The following is a 12198-nucleotide window of genomic DNA, read 5'->3' as shown; positions in this document are numbered from 1 at the left end:
CGGTAGAGGCTAGCGACTACTTTTTATTCATCGTTAACTTACCGAATAATTTCGTTAATTATCGAATTTATAAGCATTTTAATTTTACCGACAATTGTCGATAACAGCAAAAATGAGTTACAGAATCCCACTACTGATCCGAAATGTTTTAGGGAGAGAAGCTGTTTATAACTTTTGTGACTTTACTCGGACTTATTATCCTGTCGGCTTCAATGTTATGTTTATTTATATTAGGATTTTAAGAGATTCGGCAGAGTATTCCGGCCTGTTGCAGTTATTTCTCTTTATATAAGTGAGATTGGAGTGTGTCATTGCCATAACTTTAGTTAGTCTGGCTTTATCTTCGGTTCAATCCACGATTGCCTTTATTACTTTGGATGTGGCTTTTTTGTATATCTTTAGCTTATCTTTATATGTCTGCCAAGATCGACTTTGTTAGCCTACATTGAAAGCATTTCTTGACTGTTGACGAAGGTTTGAAAGCTCGGACATCCACCATGGTAATTTAAATGCTGTATCTAAGGATTTAGAATGTATAGGGCTTTTTCTACATCTGCCGTAGTATCATCAGTATCTGTGTGGAATGTTATCTTTCAAATCCTATTGAACTTCTTTAAAGTTCCCTCTTTTAGAAGTGCGCAAACATTTAATTTGCGTAGGTTTTTTGGACATATTGAAAAGTATGCAATTATGATCTGTGAAAAACTTCTTATCGGATTATATATCATCATCTATTTCGACTTGTCGTCTATCGATTACAAGAGTTGCGTTAGTGGCTCTATTGCGTATAGTAAAATTGTTCGTATTTATGAAATCGAAGAGTGCGGCAAAACAAGATTTGTCTTGCGTTGGAATCGCAGCCAATGATGATGGTGTTTTGACGATAAATGAGCCTCATGGTACTCCAGACCTCACGTGGTGGTGCTTCTCTCGAGTGGGCCATGTAGGCGGGACATAAGAAAGCGTTTATGGTGTATTTAACAACAGGATGCCTATGTCTAGATCCTCTTCGAGCAGAAAAATCCGCCGGTTATCTGAATCAAGTCTAGAGTTGTTCAGATTAAGCATTCAGCATGACCATAAGCATAATTCTTGTGGGGCGTTGATGTGAGTAGTCCCTCCAGCTGCATGCTGTCCAGCAGCCCTTTGGCACCGTAGACTTTATCTTCGTGTTCTCCATTCTAGCCATGTGGGCGTATGATTTTAACATTGGCCTCCCTTATGCCAACGCTTGTTTCCCCAGTCTCTCCAGTGCGTAAACTCCAGCCTATTTTGTCGTGAGAACTAGACCAAACCCGTTCGTTGGCATTGATATGGTTACGAAGTTTTTCGGCAAATCACACACACGCGACCCGAACGCAAAGTAAGAGAGCAAATGTTTTGATTTTTTTACTTCAGTCTTATACTGAATGTCATGCAAGCAGGTTGATGCCTCTTTATTTGTTTTTTTTTGAGTACACTGAAAAGATTTTGCAGTTGTACAGCAAATATGTGGAGGGAAGAATTTGAAAATAATTTTTTGTTTTGTATTAATATTTTTAATGACGCAGAATGCCTAACCTAAATGCTAAAACCCTAAGAAATCCTTTTTCTTCGTAAAACTTTTAGAGTGGATAATTTTCACTGTGAGGTAGAAATCGATGTTGTCTAACAATTTTTATTTTTTTATCTAAATTTACCCGAATTTCGTTAATTTTATTTTAGTGGATACTTTTGACTGTGATTCACTGTATATTATTTTTAATTTTAGTCATACAAAGCGAACGCGCCAACAATATACATATTTTTTCTATTTGAAAATTTTGCCTTTTTAGGCGAAGATCATTTTTAGTATTAACTTTTTTTTAATTTATTAATCGAGCTTTTTTATGATCTATAATGCAAATGAAAAAGGAAAGCCGACGATTCGAACCCACACACCCACCACTATGTTTGGCTCTGAACGCTAACACACCGTGACAACTTTTTTCCTGTGTTTTTCATTTCATACTCAATAATAAAATCATCACCATGTTCTGTTCTGTCAGTGTAATTTTACCCACACATAAACAATTTAAGCGCTCGCTCTTCTTGGTCGGCTATGAACTAGACTCATGCTATTGTTGTTGGGTTGTTCGGTGGCGATTACGAAGCCGTCGTCCATTGAAACATCCTTGTTCAACTTCGCCAGACCTTTGATCACCTTTGGACCGTCACAGTCTATCTTGGGCAGCCGAACTCTGGCACGAGATCTCAATTGGGATTTTCTGGACCGTGTAGTCTCAGCCTGATTTCGTTCCAAGCATTGCTGAGCATAGAAATCCCTTTAAGAACTCATCCATGCATTTGATAACCTTATAACCACAATGCACCTCGCTAAGAGTTTAAATTGAGCACTGGATAATCTTCGTTTGTAAAATATGTTCCATAACTTGTTCGGACAACTTAGTTTCTACTTTACAACATTCTGCTCTGGTGATTGGGGATAGCTTTGCCTCAGAAACCATCACGTTGTCCTTGGCGACTTCGTTGAAGGGAGCAGTTGAGTTGTGCTTTATTTTCCCTCTATTTGCAGGTTTTGGTGATGAACGATCTTCATTTTGAGAGATATTGTTTCTCTCGCAATCCTCGACAATTTTAGTATAAGTTACCTAGTACCATTTTATACAATTTTGGCGAGAATGAACTTTGCATTTTGGAGTTGTATAATACTTACAATAGAGTGCACAAGTGGAGGAATTTTTACATATGTTTAGAGATGATGAAACGTACACCTCTTTCGCCATCCCCTACACTATAAATAATCGTGCTTCCATTGTCGAAGTCTGACTCCATTATCATCACGCCCTCGCATTTCGGTAATGCGAAGGAATTCACTAATATGTATGTATGTGTTTACTTGTGAAAGCCGTGCTCTTTCTCTTAGTGTTCCTACGTTCCATTGCGCTATTCCTATCCGCTTTCGAGTGCCAAATGTCATCGGGTTTGGGCTGTTCTTTGTGTATTTTATGTATTTGTTTTAGTAATCGTGTTTATTTCAGACATTCTATGATGGTACTAGGGCTGCCAGTTTGAAGCCACTATCTGACTTTCCCGATAGGAGTTACAAGTTCCCCACACCGAAGAACAGTAATAGTGTATGTAGTTATATAGTTAGTTTATTATGAATTATGGTTTCTCTCCTGAGGACGTTTTTTAATCTCATGCTTCCAAATATCAGCACCCCTCTTTCATTATATTCCCAAATTATGAAACCACCATCGTTTAATTCATTCATTCAAACAGCTGTTAATGGTCTCTGAAGAACGTGTTGTAAAACCAACCAGTTTCGTGTGAAAACTTGTTCTCTCTCTCTTTCTTTCTGGAAATAGCGCGCACGTTCAATTAGAGTTTGTAGTGCATGTCCGGTTTATAGCGAAACGAATCTATCTGGCAAATTCGCTTGTACATCTCTTCTGAGAGCCTGAACTGTTGTCACCATCGACGTTGCTAAATAGTTGGCGTTATTTGCCAGATTTCATTAAAAAAAAGGCGAAAAACAAAATGGTAATAAACCGAAACCGAGATAGCAATCATTTAATGTGTTGTGCCCCGGTGGTTGGTGCTAATCCTTTTTTCCCATATAAACAAATAACAATAGGAGCAACCGAGAGACGACGATGATGGCATGCATGTATCGACGAGTTTTTTTATCCGCCGTAAAGAGTAGCAACAGTCGCCGTCCGTCACATCAGTGACCGTAACGTAAAGCTTACTTACAGAGACATGTAATGTGAACCCACCACCACCAGTCATGTCTTAACAGGTTCTCCAATAGCACCAAACAAATAGAGCAGCTAAATAAATGTCTTATTCCTCACGCCCACCCGCCTCTTGGTGTTATGACTCGACTGGCAAGCAGGCAACAAACACAATGACCGAAGAAAATTGTAGTACATTAACATCTCGTCAGCATTTTTCATTCAGAGCAAAATATGCGCAACGAATTTCCCCCAAGCAGAGTAACGAGTGGAGCACAAAGGCCATCACAACACAATTCCCCCAACCATTAGTTGCCCGCAACTTAAACTTTTAGCAAATTGAACTGACATTAATACCTTGTCGCTGACAAGTATTTTTAAATCCCAAACATCAAGCCTAAGTTCGCCTGCTGGATCTCTAACATTATTCGTTGGATATCAAACGAACAACGAACAAACAAACTGAAACATTATCGCCTTCATACAAACCCCAGTTGCATTCAAACGCCTTTGTGATAATCCATTCCCCCGCCGCCTTCATCCAAAAGCAAAGCACTTTTTTTTCATCGCCTCCAGCTTGCTTGTTGTTGGGCTATTCACTCATCCAGCCAAATTCAACGAACAGCAACGAACTTCTTTCCACAAAAAAGCTATGCTCGTTGAAAAACAGTCGCCCCAAGCAAGTCAAGTACACAATTCACTGCCGTTTATTCACTCCATGCTGTTTTCTTGTCTGGTCATGTTGTGTCTTTTCTAGTACTTGAAGCGTGTGAATAAATTTTTTGCTTCCAACCAAGCCAAACAAACATCACGCCAATACTTCACCACAAAGCAAATTTGTGTGCTTGCCTTGCCGTTTTTTTGCTTTTTCATTATAATCCGCAAAATTCTCATATTATGACGCGTGTTTGTGCATGCCATTGCCGGTTTTGCGGTGGACAGACAAGTCGACCAGTCACACAGCCAACCAACCATCCAGCCGGTCACCAGCACAACGTGCTGTTAAATGATTCAGTGATGAAAAGCAAAACACATGATTAGCCTACTAAGAAAATCAAACAGCCAACAACAGAATTGATAAGTGGGTACGCCGTGCTAGGCAGCGACGCTTCGTGTCGCCACAACACAGTGCCAACCTCAACAATTAAACGAAAGTACACGAAATCCATTCATGGTAAGCACAGGCAATGTAAACAATGTCATGTTGCCACTACTATAACGGCGTCGACGACGACGATGACGGCGTCAGCAAGTACGCATGCATTCATGTTCTCTGTTTTTCGTATTCATTCTCATTCGTTTACCCGCTCTTTTTGTCTCTTCTTTGCACATACCGTTAAATATGACGAGACTTGTTTTTGCCAATTTGCTGTTAATCTCATCGTCTCTGTTGCTCTGTTTATTTATTGCGGCTTCTTCGGCTGCACAAGTTCCAAGTTCCTTACACTCACTCTCGAGGCCGTCTTCATCGTGTGAGTGAGTGCCGCCGTCTCCATGCCATTGCTGCGACGGTATGCATTTGTTTCATTTCTTCACATATTCAAATCCCGCAAAATGTGACTTCTCATTCTTTTTTGTATACGGCGCTCAGAGTCGTTTGGTTTCGGTTAATATTTTTTCATTATGTGTCCTCGTTGACGACCATTGTTGTTTGTTTTCATTTTTCGTCTATATATATTTATTGTTCGTTATTGTTGTTGTTTCTTCATTCGTTGCTTCGTATTACTCGTCCGTGTGTTTGTTGTTTGGCTTTGAATGAATTTCAAAACAAAAAAGGAGAAGGTCGTTGTTGTTTTGCTGCCTTCTTTCTGTTGTTGATACGACAAAGTTTGTTTTTTCTTATTTTGTTTCTCGCTATTGCTTGCTCTGGTGGACTGGTAGGTTGTGTTGTTGGTTGGAACGTGTTTGCTTTTTTTCTTGTTCCATTGCTGCCAGCCCGTCAGTTAGTTGTTGTTGTTTGGAATTTTTTCCTAGTTGAACTTTTTTTCTCGCTTTTTTTATTTATATCAGGGATTTTCAGAGCCTTAGGCGTGGATTTTTAAGGAATATTTTTGCAACCAATATCAGAGCCTTAGGCGTGGATTTTTAAGCAATATTTTTGGAGCCAATATCAGAGCCTTAGGCGTGGATTTTTAAGGAATATTTTTGCAACCAATATCAGAGCCTTAGGCGTGGATTTTTAAGGAATATTTTTCCAACCAATAACAGAGCCTTAGGCGTGGATTTTTAAGGAATATTTTTCCAACCAATATCAGAGCCTTAGGCGTGAATTTTTAAGGAATATTTTTGCAACCAATATCAGAGCCTTAGGCGTGGATTTTTAAGGAATATTTTTGCAACCAATATCAGAGCCTTAGGCGTGGATTTTTAAGGAATATTTTTGCAACCAATATCAGAGCCTTAGGCGTGGATTTTTAAGGAATATTTTTGCAACCAATATCAGAGCCTTAGGCGTGGATTTTTAAGGAATATTTTTGCAACCAATATCAGAGCCTTAGGCGTGCATTTTTAAGGAATATTTTTGCAACCAATATCAGAGCCTTAGGCGTGGATTTTTAAGGAATATTTTTGCAACCAATATCAGAGCCTTAGGCGTGAATTTTTAAGGAATATTTTTGCAACCAATATCAGAGCCTTAGGCGTGCATTTTTAAGGAATATTTTTGCAACCAATATCAGAGCCTTAGGCGTGGATTTTTGCAACCAATATCAGAGCCTTAGGCGTGGATTTTTAAGGAATATTTTTGCAACCAATATCAGAGCCTTAGGCGTGGATTTTTAAGGAATATTTTTGCAACCAATATCAGAGCCTTAGGCGTGGATTTTTAAGGAATATTTTTGCAACCAATATCAGAGCCTTAGGCGTGGATTTTTAAGGAATATTTTTGCAACCAATATCAGAGCCTTAGGCGTGGATTTTTAAGGAATATTTTTGCAACCAATATCAGAGCCTTAGGCGTGGATTTTTAAGGAATATTTTTGCAACCAATATCAGAGCCTTAGGCGTGGATTTTTAAGGAATATTTTTGCAACCAATATCAGAGCCTTAGGCGTGGATTTTTAAGGAATATTTTTGCAACCAATATCAGAGCCTTAGGCGTGGATTTTTAAGGAATATTTTTGCAACCAATATCAGAGCCTTAGGCGTGGATTTTTAAGGAATATTTTTGCAACCAATATCAGAGCCTTAGGCGTGGATTTTTAAGGAATATTTTTGCAACCAATATCAGAGCCTTAGGCGTGGATTTTTAAGGAATATTTTTGCAACCAATATCAGAGCCTTAGGCGTGGATTTTTAAGGAATATTTTTGCAACCAATATCAGAGCCTTAGGCGTGGATTTTTAAGGAATATTTTTGCAACCAATATCAGACCCACAAGCGTGGATTTTTAAGGAATATTTTTGCAACCAATATCAGAGCCTTAGGCGTGGATTTTTAAGGAATATTTTTGCAACCAATATCAGACCCACAAGCGTGGATTTTTAAGGAATATTTTTGCAACCAATATCAGACCCACAAGCGTGGATTTTTAAGGAATATTTTTGCAACCAATATCAGACCCACAAGCGTGGATTTTTAAGGAATATTTTTGCAACCAATATCAGACCCACAAGCGTGGATTTTTAAGGAATATTTTTGCAACCAATATCAGAGCCTTAGGCGTGGATTTTTAAGGAATATTTTGGCAACCAATATCAGAGCCTTAGGCGTGGATTTTTAAGGAATAGGTATTTTTGCAACCTATATCAGAGCCTTAGGCGTGCATTTTTAAGGAATAGGTATTTTTGCAACCAATATCAGAGCCTTAGGCGTGGATTTTTAAGGAATATTTTTGCAACCAATATCAGAGCCTTAGGCGTGGATTTTTAAGGAATATTTTTGCAACCAATATCAGAGCCTTAGGCGTGGATTTTTAAGGAATATTTTTGCAACCAATATCAGAGCCTTAGGCGTGCATTTTTAAGGAATATTTTTGCAACCAATATCAGAGCCTTAGGCGTGGATTTTTAAGGAATATTTTTGCAACCAATATCAGAGCCTTAGGCGTGGATTTTTAAGGAATATTTTTGCAACCAATATCAGAGCCTTAGGCGTGCATTTTTAAGGAATATTTTTGCAACCAATATCAGAGCCTTAGGCGTGGATTTTTAAGGAATATTTTTGCAACCAATATCAGAGCCTTAGGCGTGCATTTTTAAGGAATATTTTTGCAACCAATATCAGAGCCTTAGGCGTGGATTTTTAAGGAATATTTTTGCAACCAATATCAGAGCCTTAGGCGTGGATTTTTAAGGAATATTTTTGCAACCAATATCAGAGCCTTAGGCGTGGATTTTTAAGGAATATTTTTGCAACCAATATCAGAGCCTTAGGCGTGCATTTTTAAGGAATATTTTTGCAACCAATATCAGAGCCTTAGGCGTGGATTTTTAAGGAATATTTTTGCAACCAATATCAGAGCCTTAGGCGTGGATTTTTAAGGAATATTTTTGCAACCAATATCAGAGCCTTAGGCGTGGATTTTTAAGGAATATTTTTGCAACCAATATCAGAGCCTTAGGCGTGGATTTTTAAGGAATATTTTTGCAACCAATATCAGAGCCTTAGGCGTGGATTTTTAAGGAATATTTTTGCAACCAATATCAGAGCCTTAGGCGTGGATTTTTAAGGAATAGGTATTTTTGCAACCAATATCAGAGCCTTAGGCGTGGATTTTTAAGGAATATTTTTGCAACCAATATCAGAGCCTTAGGCGTGGATTTTTAAGGAATATTTTTGCAACCAATATCAGAGCCTTAGGCGTGGATTTTTAAGGAATATTTTTGCAACCAATATCAGAGCCTTAGGCGTGGATTTTTAAGGAATATTTTTGCAACCAATATCAGAGCCTTAGGCGTGGATTTTTAAGGAATATTTTTGCAACCAATATCAGAGCCTTAGGCGTGGATTTTTAAGGAATATTTTTGCAACCAATATCAGAGCCTTAGGCGTGGATTTTTAAGGAATATTTTTGCAACCATTATCAGAGCCTTAGGCGTGGATTTTTAAGGAATATTTTTGCAACCAATATCAGAGCCTTAGGCGTGGATTTTTAAGGAATATTTTTGCAACCAATATCAGAGCCTTAGGCGTGGATTTTTAAGGAATATTTTTGCAACCAATATCAGAGCCTTAGGCGTGGATTTTTAAGGAATATTTTTGCAACCAATATCAGAGCCTTAGGCGTGGATTTTTAAGGAATATTTTTGCAACCAATATCAGAGCCTTAGGCGTGGATTTTTAAGGAATATTTTTGCAACCAATATCAGAGCCTTAGGCGTGGATTTTTAAGGAATATTTTTGCAACCAATATCAGAGCCTTAGGCGTGGATTTTTAAGGAATATTTTTGCAACCAATATCAGAGCCTTAGGCGTGGATTTTTAAGGAATATTTTTGCAACCAATATCAGAGCCTTAGGCGTGGATTTTTAAGGAATATTTTTGCAACCAATATCAGAGCCTTAGGCGTGGATTTTTAAGGAATATTTTTGCAACCAATATCAGAGCCTTAGGCGTGGATTTTTAAGGAATATTTTTGCAACCAATATCAGAGCCTTAGGCGTGGATTTTTAAGGAATATTTTTGCAACCAATATCAGAGCCTTAGGCGTGGATTTTTAAGGAATATTTTTGCAACCAATATCAGAGCCTTAGGCGTGGATTTTTAAGGAATATTTTTGCAACCAATATCAGAGCCTTAGGCGTGGATTTTTAAGGAATATTTTTGCAACCAATATCAGAGCCTTAGGCGTGGATTTTTAAGGAATATTTTTGCAACCAATATCAGAGCCTTAGGCGTGGATTTTTAAGGAATATTTTTGCAACCAATATCAGAGCCTTAGGCGTGGATTTTTAAGGAATATTTTTGCAACCAATATCAGAGCCTTAGGCGTGGATTTTTAAGGAATATTTTTGCAACCAATATCAGAGCCTTAGGCGTGGATTTTTAAGGAATATTTTTGCAACCAATATCAGAGCCTTAGGCGTGGATTTTTAAGGAATATTTTTGCAACCAATATCAGAGCCTTAGGCGTGGATTTTTAAGGAATATTTTTGCAACCAATATCAGAGCCTTAGGCGTGGATTTTTAAGGAATATTTTTGCAACCAATATCAGAGCCTTAGGCGTGGATTTTTAAGGAATATTTTTGCAACCAATATCAGAGCCTTAGGCGTGGATTTTTAAGGAATATTTTTGCAACCAATATCAGAGCCTTAGGCGTGGATTTTTAAGGAATATTTTTGCAACCAATATCAGAGCCTTAGGCGTGGATTTTTAAGGAATATTTTTGCAACCAATATCAGAGCCTTAGGCGTGGATTTTTAAGGAATATTTTTGCAACCAATATCAGAGCCTTAGGCGTGGATTTTTAAGGAATATTTTTGCAACCAATATCAGAGCCTTAGGCGTGGATTTTTAAGGAATATTTTTGCAACCAATATCAGAGCCTTAGGCGTGGATTTTTAAGGAATATTTTTGCAACCAATATCAGAGCCTTAGGCGTGGATTTTTAAGGAATATTTTTGCAACCAATATCAGAGCCTTAGGCGTGGATTTTTAAGGAATATTTTTGCAACCAATATCAGAGCCTTAGGCGTGGATTTTTAAGGAATATTTTTGCAACCAATATCAGAGCCTTAGGCGTGGATTTTTAAGGAATATTTTTGCAACCAATATCAGAGCCTTAGGCGTGGATTTTTAAGGAATATTTTTGCAACCAATATCAGAGCCTTAGGCGTGGATTTTTAAGGAATATTTTTGCAACCAATATCAGAGCCTTAGGCGTGGATTTTTAAGGAATATTTTTGCAACCAATATCAGAGCCTTAGGCGTGGATTTTTAAGGAATATTTTTGCAACCAATATCAGAGCCTTAGGCGTGGATTTTTAAGGAATATTTTTGCAACCAATATCAGAGCCTTAGGCGTGGATTTTTAAGGAATATTTTTGCAACCAATATCAGAGCCTTAGGCGTGGATTTTTAAGGAATATTTTTGCAACCAATATCAGAGCCTTAGGCGTGGATTTTTAAGGAATATTTTTGCAACCAATATCAGAGCCTTAGGCGTGGATTTTTAAGGAATATTTTTGCAACCAATATCAGAGCCTTAGGCGTGGATTTTTAAGGAATATTTTTGCAACCAATATCAGAGCCTTAGGCGTGGATTTTTAAGGAATATTTTTGCAACCAATATCAGAGCCTTAGGCGTGGATTTTTAAGGAATATTTTTGCAACCAATATCAGAGCCTTAGGCGTGGATTTTTAAGGAATATTTTTGCAACCAATATCAGAGCCTTAGGCGTGGATTTTTAAGGAATATTTTTGCAACCAATATCAGAGCCTTAGGCGTGGATTTTTAAGGAATATTTTTGCAACCAATATCAGAGCCTTAGGCGTGGATTTTTAAGGAATATTTTTGCAACCAATATCAGAGCCTTAGGCGTGGATTTTTAAGGAATATTTTTGCAACCAATATCAGAGCCTTAGGCGTGGATTTTTAAGGAATATTTTTGCAACCAATATCAGAGCCTTAGGCGTGGATTTTTAAGGAATATTTTTGCAACCAATATCAGAGCCTTAGGCGTGGATTTTTAAGGAATATTTTTGCAACCAATATCAGAGCCTTAGGCGTGGATTTTTAAGGAATATTTTTGCAACCAATATCAGAGCCTTAGGCGTGGATTTTTAAGGAATATTTTTGCAACCAATATCAGAGCCTTGGGCGTGGATTTTTAAGGAATATTTTTGCAACCAATATCAGAGCCTTAGGCGTGGATTTTTAAGGAATATTTTTGCAACCAATATCAGAGCCTTGGACGTGGATTTTTAAGGACTATTTTTGCAACCAATATCAGAGCCTTGGGCGTGGATTTTTAAGGAATATTTTTGCAACCAATATCAGAGCCTTGGGCGTGGATTTTTAAGGAATATTTTTGCAACCAATATCAGAGCCTTAGGCGTGGATTTTTAAGGAATATTTTTGCAACCAATATCAGAGCCTTAGGCGTGGATTTTTAAGGAATATTTTTGCAACCAATATCAGAGCCTTAGGCGTGGATTTTTAAGGAATATTTTTGCAACCAATATCAGAGCCTTAGGCGTGGATTTTTAAGGAATATTTTTGCAACCAATATCAGAGCCTTAGGCGTGGAATTTTAAGGAATATTTTTGCAACCAATATCAGAGCCTTAGGCGTGCAATTTTAAGGAATATTTTTGCAACCAATATCAGAGCCTTAGGCGTGGATTTTTAAGGAATATTTTTGCAACCAATATCAGAGCCTTAGGCGTGGATTTTTAAGGAATATTTTTGCAACCAATATCAGAGCCTTAGGCGTGGATTTTTAAGGAATATTTTTGCAACCAATATCAGAGCCTTAGGCGTGGATTTTTAAGGAATATTTTTGCAACCAATATCAGAGCCTTGGGCGTGGATTTTTA

General features: G+C 37.8%; 1 long non-coding RNA gene across 1 annotated transcript in view; it reads left to right on the top strand.

Moving 5' to 3' along the window:
• The window catches only part of LOC141397886 (uncharacterized), a 522872-nt gene that overhangs the window by 240316 nt on the left and 270358 nt on the right, over positions 1–12198 (top strand). The gene's annotated exons all lie outside the window — the stretch shown is intronic.

Source organism: Musca autumnalis, unplaced genomic scaffold (genome assembly GCF_047663935.1).
Source record: "Musca autumnalis isolate F117 unplaced genomic scaffold, ASM4766393v1 scaffold_3, whole genome shotgun sequence".
Lineage (NCBI taxonomy): Eukaryota > Metazoa > Arthropoda > Insecta > Diptera > Muscidae > Musca > Musca autumnalis.
The sequence above is the reverse complement of the archived record's forward strand: the minus strand, read 5'-3'. Positions and strand labels throughout refer to the sequence as shown.